This window comes from Anopheles cruzii, chromosome 3, assembly GCF_943734635.1.
Source record: "Anopheles cruzii chromosome 3, idAnoCruzAS_RS32_06, whole genome shotgun sequence".
In the NCBI taxonomy this organism is placed as follows: domain Eukaryota; kingdom Metazoa; phylum Arthropoda; class Insecta; order Diptera; family Culicidae; genus Anopheles; species Anopheles cruzii.
The window spans coordinates 20,800,176-20,813,189 of NC_069145.1; positions in this window are offsets into that span (position 1 = coordinate 20,800,176).

The following is a 13,014-nucleotide window of genomic DNA, read 5'->3' on the forward strand; positions in this document are numbered from 1 at the left end:
AGCGATACACTGGCCATGATACTATCACCGGATACATGCATTTCCAAAAACATTTTCGCAACGATTCAAGGAAATGGAAACGTATGATCATTTTATCAGCATGAACATCCATTACCGGACTTGCTACACTTTCCAAGAAACATCCAGTGTGTATATGTCTTGTGAAAATCGAAAACAAATGCATGTACCATCTTTTGACTGTATCGCGCACGACCATTCGTCATAAACAGCTCGCAAAACTTACAATTCTAGAATAACCATTCATTTACTAACTAAGACGAGAGACAGCAAAGAAATACCCCACAAGTAACCCAAAACGTAGGATAACGCAATCATGCAAAACGATAATAAGGATGTAGAAATCTAAACTTTACAATGCAATGCTTACTGGTTTATAAAGGAACAATCCGATGCCCTTATTTGCATAATTGCACCTCTAGAATATACAAAAAACGTTCGTATGGTGCAACATGCAACATGTGTGCGTTCGTTCCGCCAGGTGTGATTAGTTGTGATACTAGTTCTAAGTTCCAAATTAGTCCTGTAAGTTGTCAATCAGTCCTGTCCTGTAATTTTGCACCAGTATTCTTAAGAAGTTCCTAGATGCCTTGCCAGAAAGTATTGATAAATATTGTCTTATTGCAATATTTAAAACGAGTGACTAATTAAACGAGTCCTGCAACATTAATTAAACGAGTCCTGCTTAACTTTTAAACGAGTCCTGCGTAAATACACACACATTTATATACATTCACTTTTCGCGTACTATTTCGCTTCCATTGTTGCAAAAACGAACCTTTCAAAAACAAACGTTAACAACAGTTGACAACTCTGGGGGGAATTTCCAGCTTATTTGCAAAAGAGCCGGAAGCTAAACATTGTTATTCGAATCACAGGAAGTTCGAACGAAATGCCCCAAAAGGATGCGAACCATCATCACCATCGGAGCTAATTTTATCCCTTTTGTTCGCTTAGCATTGTCGTTTTTATCTCACGTTGTCGTTGGTTAATTTACATACGGGCGCAGTTTATTTTCCGTTATCGCTGCCTTCCGATCAATACACCGAACCGCAGCACACGATCGGGATAAAGAAGTGACGCATTTACATGCTTTTTGTAACCGAAAGAGATCATAATGCCACTCCATAATAATCGACACGTGAAGATGGGAAAATTTAAAATGAAAAGGCCTACCTTCCGCGAACTGTACTACTGCACCTCGAAGTGACAGAACAACATTGGCGTGTGATGTTTTTTCATGCTGCGTGAAGAAATCCAACCCAACCACTGCAGCGAAGCGCAGGGCCGGGGGGGGTGTTTGAGAGGTGAATTGTGCAACGCGAGAGGCAGTAAAAAAGCAAACTTGCCGCCTCAGCTGTGCGCGCTGTGGCCGGTGCCCTGGGGAACGCAGTGTCGGCGCTGAAAGCGAGCTCGCGGGGAAACGGAATGGTAAAAATGAGGATTTTCTTTTCCGTCGGCACTGCTATCGGTCGTCGCCGTCGTGATCGTGGTAGTGGTCGTCGCCATGGGTAGAGTAGGGGTCCGACTCGGCGGTGCTCGGGTGCTGCTACAAATAGGGTACCCCGCGTATGCTGGCAATCGACGCGAGATGCGGTGAAACTTTCAAAACGGTTTCGGTCAGTCTTTCGCTGACGATTGGATGGTGCTGTTCGTGTGATTTGCCATTTGAACGTGAACGGGTTCGAGAGTTCGAGAAACGAAATAAAACGGAGAACGAGTTCCTAGCTCAACTAGTCACTGCTCGGTCGTGGGCAACTATCCCTCCATCCTTTCCTTTGTTGAGCCAGTAGTGACATTGCGGAACGGTGGAAGTGGGCGGCCAAAGGACAAGGCGGCAGGTGGAGGAGGAACCTGGTACCGATTCTCGCTACTGCTTCTTCGCGCGACCGCGGAGAGAAGCATAGTAGCCGAGCAACACGTAAGCCTTTGGGCGTGCAATTTGTGTGCTGTGGCGGAAGAAAGTGTGCGCCCCGTGCCATCGGATTGTGATTCGTTTTGGTTAGTAAACGCCACCGTCGCACCAGTGCTATTTGGACGGTGCGAGGTGCATTTATGAGAAAAAAGAAAACAAATCGTCCAGTCCGCAGCCGGGGGGAGGGCAACCGGAGGAACAAGACGGCGTTCGTCGAAAATGAAAGTGCAAATGAAGGATTTCTGAATACACGCGAGACGAGTTATTGATGTTTTGCTCCAGATGATGAGGAGACAATAACAAAGCGCTGTCAAAACCACGCAAACGTGCAAGCGAGACCGAGCCAGCAGAGAAAGAGAAAAGTGCTGGTAGCCTGCTGATCTAGGCAGTGCACCGAAGTGCGTAGAAAAGGGGAAAGCCAGCAAGTGTCAACATTGCGGTACACTAGAACGATCAATGCATCGGAAGTCTTCTTGTCATCGCGCACCGCTCGCCACCGCGAGCAACGTTAAATCGAACGGGATCATTTGTGAAACGGGCGCGAGAACGTTGGGCCGAGCGAGGATCCAAGCACGCTAGACAGAGACCGCGAGCGCTAGAGCACGTGCGCTGCAGAGTGCCCGCAGTTTTCTGTCTGCCTGCGTCTGTGTGTTTGTGTGCATGTGAGGTGATACTCGTAACCCTGCCAACGACAGCTGATCTGAAGAGGAAAATTTTCACCACACTTTCCCGGCACTGTCGCACCTTCGTAACCTGTGTCCTCTGGGGTTTGTGCTGCAATCTGGCTTCAGAATTGGCCAAGGTAAGTCCGGCTTATCGATGGTCACCATCGGGCAATCTTATCACACCTCATCCGCTTCTGTCGTCATCTCTTTGCATCCCGGTTGGCGATTAGTCGGCCACCGGACCGAGGGCACGCAGCGAGCACAAATAGCATGCCGTATGCCGCCCCACTCGACGATTACTTAACAGTTTGCTGTGCGCGCGCGGTGAGGAAATCGGCTCGGCTCGATCCGCGATCCTTGCAATGGCGCCCCGGTGGCCTTGTCGATCGGGGGCCGATCGAGTCAACCTTATGTCGCAAAATATTTGCCATACTCCGCCGTCTCCGCGCGCTGCTCTCGATCGCGCCGGTATGAGGACGGCGCCAAACGGCCAGAAGGGAGATATGTCAACGACGTCACGCACGACGCGTGATACCGTGTGTGCATGGGTTCGGTTTGGCCTTACCAGTCTTTCTCTCTTTCTTGCGACCGCCACCGTATTGCATCACGTTGCACCACATCATCTCGCGGGTTTCCCTGGCTACGTGAAGGTTTTCCACTTTAGGAACCATCGGTTCGTCGATCGCCACTTCCAGTGCAGTGCCGCCGAGCACTTCCTTAGCAACCGGGGATTGCACTTGAAAATCCGACTGCATTTTCCCGGAATGCTTGCCAATGGCAATCGGATGATGAGGAGCAGGCACTTGACCACGAACTGCAGGCTAATGCAGGCCACACAAACGCAGATAATCGATCGTTTCGATTAGAAATCGTCATTATAATTTCAATTAAAACATTGCACCAATCGTTCCGATGCATTTCTGAGGAATTTAATAGTGGCGGTCTGGCATTTGAAATGCGTCATTGTGGGTCCATTTTGTTGAAAAATGGCAAAACACCGTGTAGGTGCTGAAAGTGGTAAATAAAACTATTTGAGCAAAAAGTAAAAATGGCACTGCATCGACACTACATAGAAAAGTCTTTAGTCTGTTACAATTCGAACCATTTAACTCATCTCCGGTAATATTTACAGTCGCTAGAAAGTTTTTACAATCGTAGAATTATAGTAGAAATGGATGAAGCTTTTTTAACGGTACTATATCTTGTAGCTAATCTTGTAGTTAAGAGGACCAAACACAAAGTACATGCAACGGTCACCCGATCGGACGTAAAGTCACCCGGATTTTGGAAACCCGTTCCACAGAGAACGGGCGTTCCTTTGTTCTGCAACGCAACGTACTGTCCGTCCGGTATTAATATTATCTTCGACTAAAGATTGAAACTAGTTTTTCCGGCTTCGCGTATCATTACATCACACGGTCATCGTTTGCGTTAATGGCGCAGTGGCGGCAGACGCACCGGAGAGGCGGAACCGGCAAGCAAACGGTGCCATACTTCACGTGCTTATCACACCCATACATCATAAAGCCGAACCGGAAGTCGAAAACCATTTCCAAACCCCAAAACCAGCTGCCATTGGAACCATCCCAAATCCAATAAGCGCAGCGATCGCGCACTCACAGCAGCAGCGACCATTGGCCGCCAGTTCCGGGTACGTGCCGGCAAGCGGTTCTGTGGAAAATGGTTATCGGTTTTCAGAGATGTTGTTTTGCATGTTTGCCAGCGCCGATCGGAAAGAGGCCCCTTCCCGTCGGCACCGGTGCGTGGTCTCTTGGTCACTCGGTTGGTTGGTTGGTTGGAGTCGTCGTACACATAACCGAAGAGATCCGGATGCGGAACCACCGCACACCGAACAGCTGCGAACACGTAACCGAAAACTAAAGTCGGCCAAACGGGCCGGACCGACATATCGTGCCGGATTAGCATAAACAGATCGTTGGAAGCAGGTAAAGAAGCGCCACTAGGGAGAGGAACGAACGGGGAACCGATGACGTCCCGCTGAAGCTCCAGTCAACAGTTGGCTCCTGAGTGTACTGAAAGATCGCCTGATGTGGAAGTGCCTGGAAGCAAAAATCCAATCCCTGGTGATCACAATCCGCGGCACGTCACCTTCGATGCTTTGCGCCAGCTGCTGCCGATCGAGCCAATCAACGATAACCGCAACAATCGGCAACAACCGAAAAGAAACTACAGACATTTTTATTGCTCGTTACGGTGCGTTACGAAACACACGGACGGACAATGTTACTAACCGCAACGCACCGTTTTGGGATAAACATCGCTGGTTGGTAGCGCTGGTGGCGCAGGTTAATCCAGATACTTCACCGTCGATCAACATTCCAGCCACGCCAGACGCGGCGCGCCGTGATTTGCCTGCGAGTTGCCACGGACCGTGCATTATTTCTCGTGAAATTCACCCGCACGGTGCGGACCAGGATGTGCCTGGACTAGGAAAAGCGTCTGAATCACCAGGCACTACAGTACTGTCATTGCTTAGCGCAGTTCAGCACTTCCGGTTGTGTGAAAACCGGACAGTACTCACCCGGCGAAAGGGGTTTGTGTGTGGTTACAAATCACACTTTTGTGGCCAACGGCCATCATCGGGCCTCGCACTTTGTTGCGAGAATCCTTCCCGGGCCATCTCCCTCGCCGCCTTACATTGGCAGTGTTTTATCGTGTCGTTGCTGGGAGGTGTTTTTTTGTTGGTCTCTCTCGTTCATGTTTGGGGCGCCTTCGTCTAGCGGTGACAAGAAACGTGCGTCTGCGGTTTAGTCACGTGGTCAGTCGGGTTTGAAGGCGTTCGAAAGTAAAAGTCTTTTCGTGTTACACTTTGCTTCGTGCTTCGGTGTCGCGTTCAAATGTTCGAGCTTTTATTATGTTTTGTTTGGCCTTTGATTCAATTTCAGCGCCGGAGCGAATGTTTGACGGACATTAGTCTGGAGCTGCAGAACAGTTGAGGTGGTATGTGTTAAGCCAAGCGATCACCGATGATTAATGATTAACGGAAGCGGTTCTGTGCCATTGCTCGTATGACCCTCTGGAGCCACTTCATCAGTCCGGCAGAGCGTAAATCGGAAAACACTCGACACGGACCGAATTGCCACAGATTGTTCATTGTGCATAATTCGTGTGCATCGCCCGTAAACGTCGTTCTACTTGGGGGTTTTGTAAGAAGTGATCTCATTACAGTACCCCAGTGACCGATCGCAGACTTCCAATCAACCCACCCTGGGGCAATCACTGTGCACTTGCACACCACGAAACCCGTTGACCACCGGTGAGGATGTCTGGTGGTGTTATGCCTAAAATCTAAAAGGTGGTAAATGATAGCATGTGTGGCCCCGAAGGACCGCAAAACCTCAGCCAACCGCGCAACGCTGAGTGTATATCGAATGCGAACTAGAAAACGGCTCATAAACCGATACACCACCGAGCTACTAAATTGACCAACACACGATCATTGCAGGGCACCCATCCGCGAGCAAGTGAACCGACCGCCCCGCCCGCCCCGGTGTGGCCGCGGTTTCAGTAAGACGATCACAGCACTACGCAGGCAGTGATGACAAGTGCGCAAGGATTGCCGTCCGTCCGTTGCGGTCCGTCGTAGTATCGCAGCTCCCACAGCCATCCAGGGTGTCCGCGTGTGTGTGCGTGTCCGCAACCTCACGCATGATCATCACACGGCGCTCTCCCCCCCTGGAGCCAGCTGTCGCAAAAGGCGAAGTGGAGATAGCAGTGGCTGCGGCGGGGTGCTTGGTTACACACCCGATGCCGTTCCATTTGCGAATGACAACGCCAAATATGACACCCGACGCTAAAGGTGGGGCCGTACACGACGGCGACGAACCCGCGCACTCGGTTGTGTCGTGGGGGGGAACTGAAAAACTTGAATGAACGGTCCAAAACCGCCGCTGGCAACATTTAGCGCGCGAACAATAAATCGTGTTGCGAAAGCCACCGCCGCCGCCGCCGATTATTGCGCGGCCGAAGGTCCTGAATCGGTGCGCTCGGGATCGCAGGCTCAGGCGTCATCGATCGATGCCGCAGGGAAGAAAGGGATCACGCAGGCGCACGCCCATTTTGAAAATCGATACTTTATTTTATTCATTTCTGTGCATCCATTAAAGTTATGCCGCTGTTTTTTAATGGGCTTCTTTGCCAACAATTGGCCATCGCAAAAAGGGCATCTCCGAACAGGATCTGCGTCTACTATTCGGCGCACCGAAGATGCGGTGACGCACTACGAAACGTACGCCGATGACCTCGGTCTCGGACACGATCGGTGCCAAGATGTGTGCCGAAATAAACGGGTGGGGGGTAGGGAGGCTCCCAGGAAAATGATCATCGCGCACGACGTCTTCGGCACCAAAAGTCGACGCAACTTCGTGTCAACCCCGCACCGGGAGAGTGACATAACTTTCACTTTCACACAGCGCCGCCGCCGCCGTTGTGTGTGCTTCCTTTTGGGCGTCTTCCGATAGCGTAGCGCGAAGACGCGTGCACACACACGCACACACTTTGGGGTCGAGCTTGGCTCCCCGCGAAAGCCATGCCCCGCCCGGTCACCCCTTGAGTGGCTTCCTTTCGGACCCCGGTCGGTGCTTGGTTTGGTGTTTTAACAATTTCGTGCGTTCATCTCACGAAAGCTGCAGCCGGCGACACAGGCATGGCACACAGGCCCATGTATGGCCACCCCTTTTGCGTTGTTGTCCCAACGCTTCCTGCGCCTGCAGCCGCTTGAGCCGATTCGGGTTGTCCCCTTGGCTCAACAAAGCTCAGCACCTGGCCTGGCCTGCGCCTGGAATGCGCGCGTCGCGTTTTCTCTTTCATCGGCACCGAAGGAAGTAGGACACGCAGCCCGTCCGCACCGTCCGCCCGACTCGTCCCCCGGGGGCAGGCAGCAGAAGCAGCCCCGACAGACGCTCTCTGTGGTAGTGGTGGTGGTGCCGGTTTCGTATGGAAATCACGCAAAGGAACCGTTTGCAAAAACGCGAAGAAAATGACACACCCATACCGAAGCGCCAAAGTCCGGTGTGTTCAACACGATTATGACCCATTGTTTTAGGTGTCCTGGTGTGGCCACGCCGATGGCCGCACATTGTATGCCGTGAGGTTGAGTGATTTGTGGCGTTTGTTTCTCAGGTTCTGGCATCATAACGAAACGGGTCCTTTTCTCCGTCGCGCGATCCGTGAAAGAATATTTGGTCACGAAACGCATTAACAACCGGCACCGGCGACAAGCTATCAAGTGGCCATCTAGTGGCTGGATGACGACGGAATCTTCCCTTTAATTTATGCTGACGATCTGTTCGTGTAAGGCGAGAATAAGTTGTCCGTTGTTTTGACAAGTCGATGTTGCGCTCGTGAGGTCAGCACTTCTAAAAATGAACATTCCTTAGAGGACCCGCCAAAGGTGCGTGCGTATCCGTGGGCTAGACCGGGAGCCATTTCGCCCTTTTCCCCACGCCACGGCGACGTATCGGCGATCTGGCAATGAAACTTTCACTTCTATCACAACCCGGTTGGATGGTAACGGAAAACAAAATGGAGTTCTTGAAACACAGGTCCTGTTTCCCCAAATCCGGTCCGCGGATCCGCCGTCGCCCCTCGCTCGCACCCCACGAGCTGCCGACTGATCGATAAACCCCAAATTACGCGGTTCGCCGAGAAAAGTTTCGGAGCTAAAAAATTCCTCTTTAAATGCCTCCGCCAGAATGTGGGTCAACACTGAAAGAGTTTCACTTTTTCGAATTTTGCGCGCCTCGTAGCACTTTCACGCGAACGCACGAACCAACTTTGATGTGGGTCGGTCCCGCTGGCCTGGCCTCGCCCAGAGGCCCGCTTGGTGGTCCCGTCGGCCGGCACAGTATCCCGCCGAGGGGACGACGAACGCCCCGATCGCGCGGGTCGTTGGATGAAGACGACCCGCGACTTCAGTCCTTCTTCGGACCGCCCGCCCATGGCCAGTCTCGTGGCCGGGCGTACGTGTGTGTGTGTCTATGTCACCGGACAACAACCGGGTCCGAGCGGGCGACCACATCAGAAGTAGGTTATGAGGCGTGCGTTGTTGTCGGAACGACGACGACGACGACGACGAAAGTGTGTGAAAGGTTGATTGGCCACCAAAGTCCCCACCAAAGCGACCGAGGAACCTGGAGGACGCCATCCAGGGCTGTTTCTTCGTTGCTACGTGTGTCTGTGTGCGTTTGCGGGCCTCTCTTTAATCATTCTTTTCCACCTTTTTTGAATCATTTCGCCGGCTTTCGGCTTTCCTTATTTCTTTTATTAGCTTTCCTTTTCGCGGGCCGCGTTGCTCGGTGTTACGGTGACGGACTGACTGACTGGTGAGTGATCGATCAAAGTGTACTGCGACTTGCGCCGTTTGTTGAGCCGATGATTTTGATCTTTTTAGGGGTTCGCCGCTTGCTGTGTGCTGCCGTGGGGGTCCTTTGACCAACAACCCCCCCAAAAGGGACCGCCGGTTTCGTGTTGCGTAAAGCTGACCTTCGCTGTACTTTTACCCGGCGGCCCCAACTGGAGCGGTTCCCACCGTTAGCCCAGGCCAGGTGACCCAACTTCGGGACCAGACCAGGCGCAGTCAACGCCATTCTTGGCGCTGGCGGCTTGACACTGGCGATTGTATAACCGGCCAATGCTTCGGCTGGTTGCTCTCGTTTGGTGGCTTTGTCATTATCCTAAATTAGGGTTCGCCACCCGAAAGGAGTCAATTAATTGCACACGATGTACACAATCGCAACCACATGGTCCGGACAACACCGAAAGCCAGCCGCGCACGCGGGATGCTGTGCTGGTGCTGGTCCACGTAATGTGCGGCCGCGGCCTTCGACGCGATATTTTCACTCCGCGCGACTGCGCCGAGAAATCTTCGGCACTCGGCGAAGGTCTCCCAGGTCCGGCCCTTAGCCTTAGCCCTGACTCTGTGGCCGTGTGCTCCCATCCAAACGGCCACACGGAAAGTGGTTTAGAAAACTGGATCTCGCTCATCTTCACGATCGCGCGCCCTGACCGAGCGGAAGGTCTTAGGCTCGGCTTTAGGATTCTCAGAAGCGCACCCGGCTCCAGACCAAGGTCTCGCCGTGGACCCGGGCGACCCTAGCGAAGGATCTTGGGTGGCGGCCGTTGCGTAACACCCCGTGAATGTCGCCGGACAAAATCGCCCCCCGCACAAAACCAGCACAGGACCGCGCCTACACGAAAGACACATTTCCTAATCATTTGGTTTGGTTGGAGGTCGAGCGCGCGCGCGCGAGAGGGGGCCCAAACGAGTCAAGAAACGACCGCACAGCAAAAAAAAAAAGAAAAAGCCTAATAATAAGACAACCCCCGAATCGAACATCGGCGTCATTTTTCATCGAGATGCAAATTTTTCCCCCAAAGACATTGACCCTCTTTCCCAGTAACGGGGTGGCCAGCACAGCCACCACCGGGTTGACCGGTTCGGGGGAAGTCTTCTTTTTCTAAGAAGACGACGGCCAAAAAAAACACAAATCTCCCCTATCTAAAACACAATCAGCAGCAGCACACGGATGATATGCGCGCGCTGTGGGCCGGTCGGTTGGTCGTTCTTCAAGAAGAAGAAAAAAAGGCCGATAACTCTCGGAATGTTCGATGTGCGTGGGTCAATAAAAAATTTAAATTTTTCCTCGCGCTGTTACGACATCCGTCAGCCTTGCTGGTGTGGCCGCAGGAACGCGGTGGGTGCGGACGCGTTATTGATCTTTCCGTGGCGGGGTCGTGTGCGGTTTTAGGGCGCGCACGCTGCAGAGCGAGACGGTCGAGAGAATTGGTGATCGCGATGGCGATGATCGCGCGGTCAACCTGTTTCATTGCGGCACTTTACGACCACGGCCAGCGCAGTATCGGGTGTCGGGTCCGTGGCTACATCCGTTTTGGGATGACAAATTAAACCACCGGCTGGCCGCGCGCGCGATTCAGGAGCACGGGGTAGGGCATACACAGAACTACGAAATCCACCACCAAAATCACCAAAGGAAAGGTAAGGCACGGCTACTCCGCGCCAGATGAAAGCGCGGCCGCGCGGAGACAGAGAGAGAGAGAGAAAGAGAAGAGTTTTGAATAATTTTTCCAATCTTTTCTTCGCTCAGCGCGCCTAGCAACAGCAAGACGATCTCGCACACGTGTTCGCCGATCGAGCGTCGGGCTTCGGGCGAGACGATTCCGAGGTCCACCACCGAAAACGGTGTGGTCGCCACGGCTCGGCGACACCACCTGGACTGCTCTGCAACTCCCTCGGGCAGGGCGGCCGACCAGCCGAGAGAGAAGGTCACGATCGCGGCGGAGCGCCCGAAAAGGGGAACGGTGCGCGGCCAGGGCGTGGTGTCGTCGATGCTTTTAGCACATTTATCAGCATATTCGGCAGCCGCCGCCGCAGCCCGCGGCGCGCCGCTGGGATGCGATGCTCGTTGTGCGAAACCACGGCCCTCCCCTCACGGCCGAGAAGAGCCTCGGTCGAAGCGCGGCACAAAAAACCCCTGGCGGCGGTACGAAGCCGCACATGCGGAAAGCAAACACTCCAAAACCCGGTTCGAAAAACGGTCCGGAACCCTCTCCACACGGTGGTGCTGCTCCCCCCGGCCGGGGCTTTTGCAAACATATTTAGTTTCGCGTGTGTTGGAACGGCTGGGCTTGTGGGGCTCATGAATAAGTAGTTCCGTCATGAATGGGTGTGCCGCCGTGCCGTGTCCCACGCTCGCTCGCGCGCGCATATGTCACTAGCGCGGCGCGTGCAGACTCCGCGGCAAAGTAGCAGGAAGCGAACCGCGCCCGCATTGGGGCCCCCCATTAGTATTCCAGCGCGGTGCGGTTGTCCCCGCGCCATCGCATCCAAACGGATCCACCCGGATGGTGGCGTGGCGAAGACGAGACGTGATCGCAACATTTATTTACCTTTTCAGGACGGGGGTTTCTAATGAGCGCGTCATCCCAAATCCTAGCCGGACAGAACTGCGGGTTGTGGTGCTGGGCTGGGGTTCACCCCGTTTCGCACGGACCGCACGCCGCGAAGCGTTGCCGTCTGGACAATGTTTCATTCACCGCAAACCACATCACCCGGACGTAGTGTCCGGCGCCCGATTCCGCCGTCCGCATGACACAAAGAAATCTGCACGCGATCGATGATATCACATCGACCCTCTCGCCGAATAGGAGATCAACTTGGCAATCATAAGACATCTCAGGTTGAGCGTGTGTGTTGGACGGGAACTATCTTCCCGATGCAACTACTCAACCGGCAAGGACCGGATGGCCTGGGCGGATCGGAAGGACGAGCGGTGGCGGGCGCTTGCCAAACCGAGCAGGCATAAACAAACGCACCGTCGGGTAAACAAATTTAAACGGTGGCCACTCGCTGGCCAAACAACAAACCCTCTTGCCCCGTGGAGGGTTGCGGTGAAAGAAAGTAGAAATGTGTGTATCCCGTCCGCCAACATGTATGCCCCTTTTGGGTTCTATTTCCGTACCGTTCGGGCATCGCGAAGTGCGTGATTAATACACGCAGGCACACAAGGTGGTGAAGCTCTGTAGTTTGCCTATCTCGTTACACCCCGGCCTAAATCATTTGGATTTTCCAGAACCGGCCACCGGGAAACGGAAAAGGAGCGGAACCATTTACGTCACCAGAGTTATTTGCGCATCGGTTAGTTCGTTGATTTACTATGGGAAACAGCAAACGGCGTTCCGATCGACCCTTCTACCCTAGGCAGGAAGGTTGGTGAGACAGGTTCTTTCGCGAGAATCGAAGATCTCTTCGGGTCACAATGGGACGGCGGCCGTATTAAGTATTCGTTTTGCGTCAACGAAAGGCGACAGCCTACAGCGGAGTTTACATCTAGATTATACCGAAAACACACCGCGAGGCGCGTTCTCGGAATTCATCTCCGCGTTCCGCGTTTGGCAACAGGTCATCTCGCGCCCGCGGCGATAAACAGTTCGGCGGTTCGGTGCAGGGCAATTTACAATTTCACCTGATCGATGATACGGGCGGCCGATCGTGGGTTGGTTCGTGTTGTTTACTTTAATTTGCATTTTTTTCCGCGTGTCTACTTTTCGCGAAATGCTCCAGCCGTGGCCGCGGCCGGCGCCCGTGAGGATGTGCAGCCTGGGTCCATGAACCGGTGGGCCGGTGGCCAGTGGCCAGTTTCTCCCCAATTAGGCCCACCCGTGCTCCCGTCTGTGTGTGTGTGTGAGTTGTTTGTTTGTTTGGCCCGAGTTGCGATCTTGCGCGCCATAACCCTCAAATCCGCCTAGCCTGTAGAAAGCTGTTTCGGGCGGGTGGGGCCGATGGTGCTGCGATCGTTATTTGAGGCAATTTTGATTTATTCGCTTTTAATGCGAATGCCCGGCCCGGTTTATCATTACAACCCGATCCGATGCTCA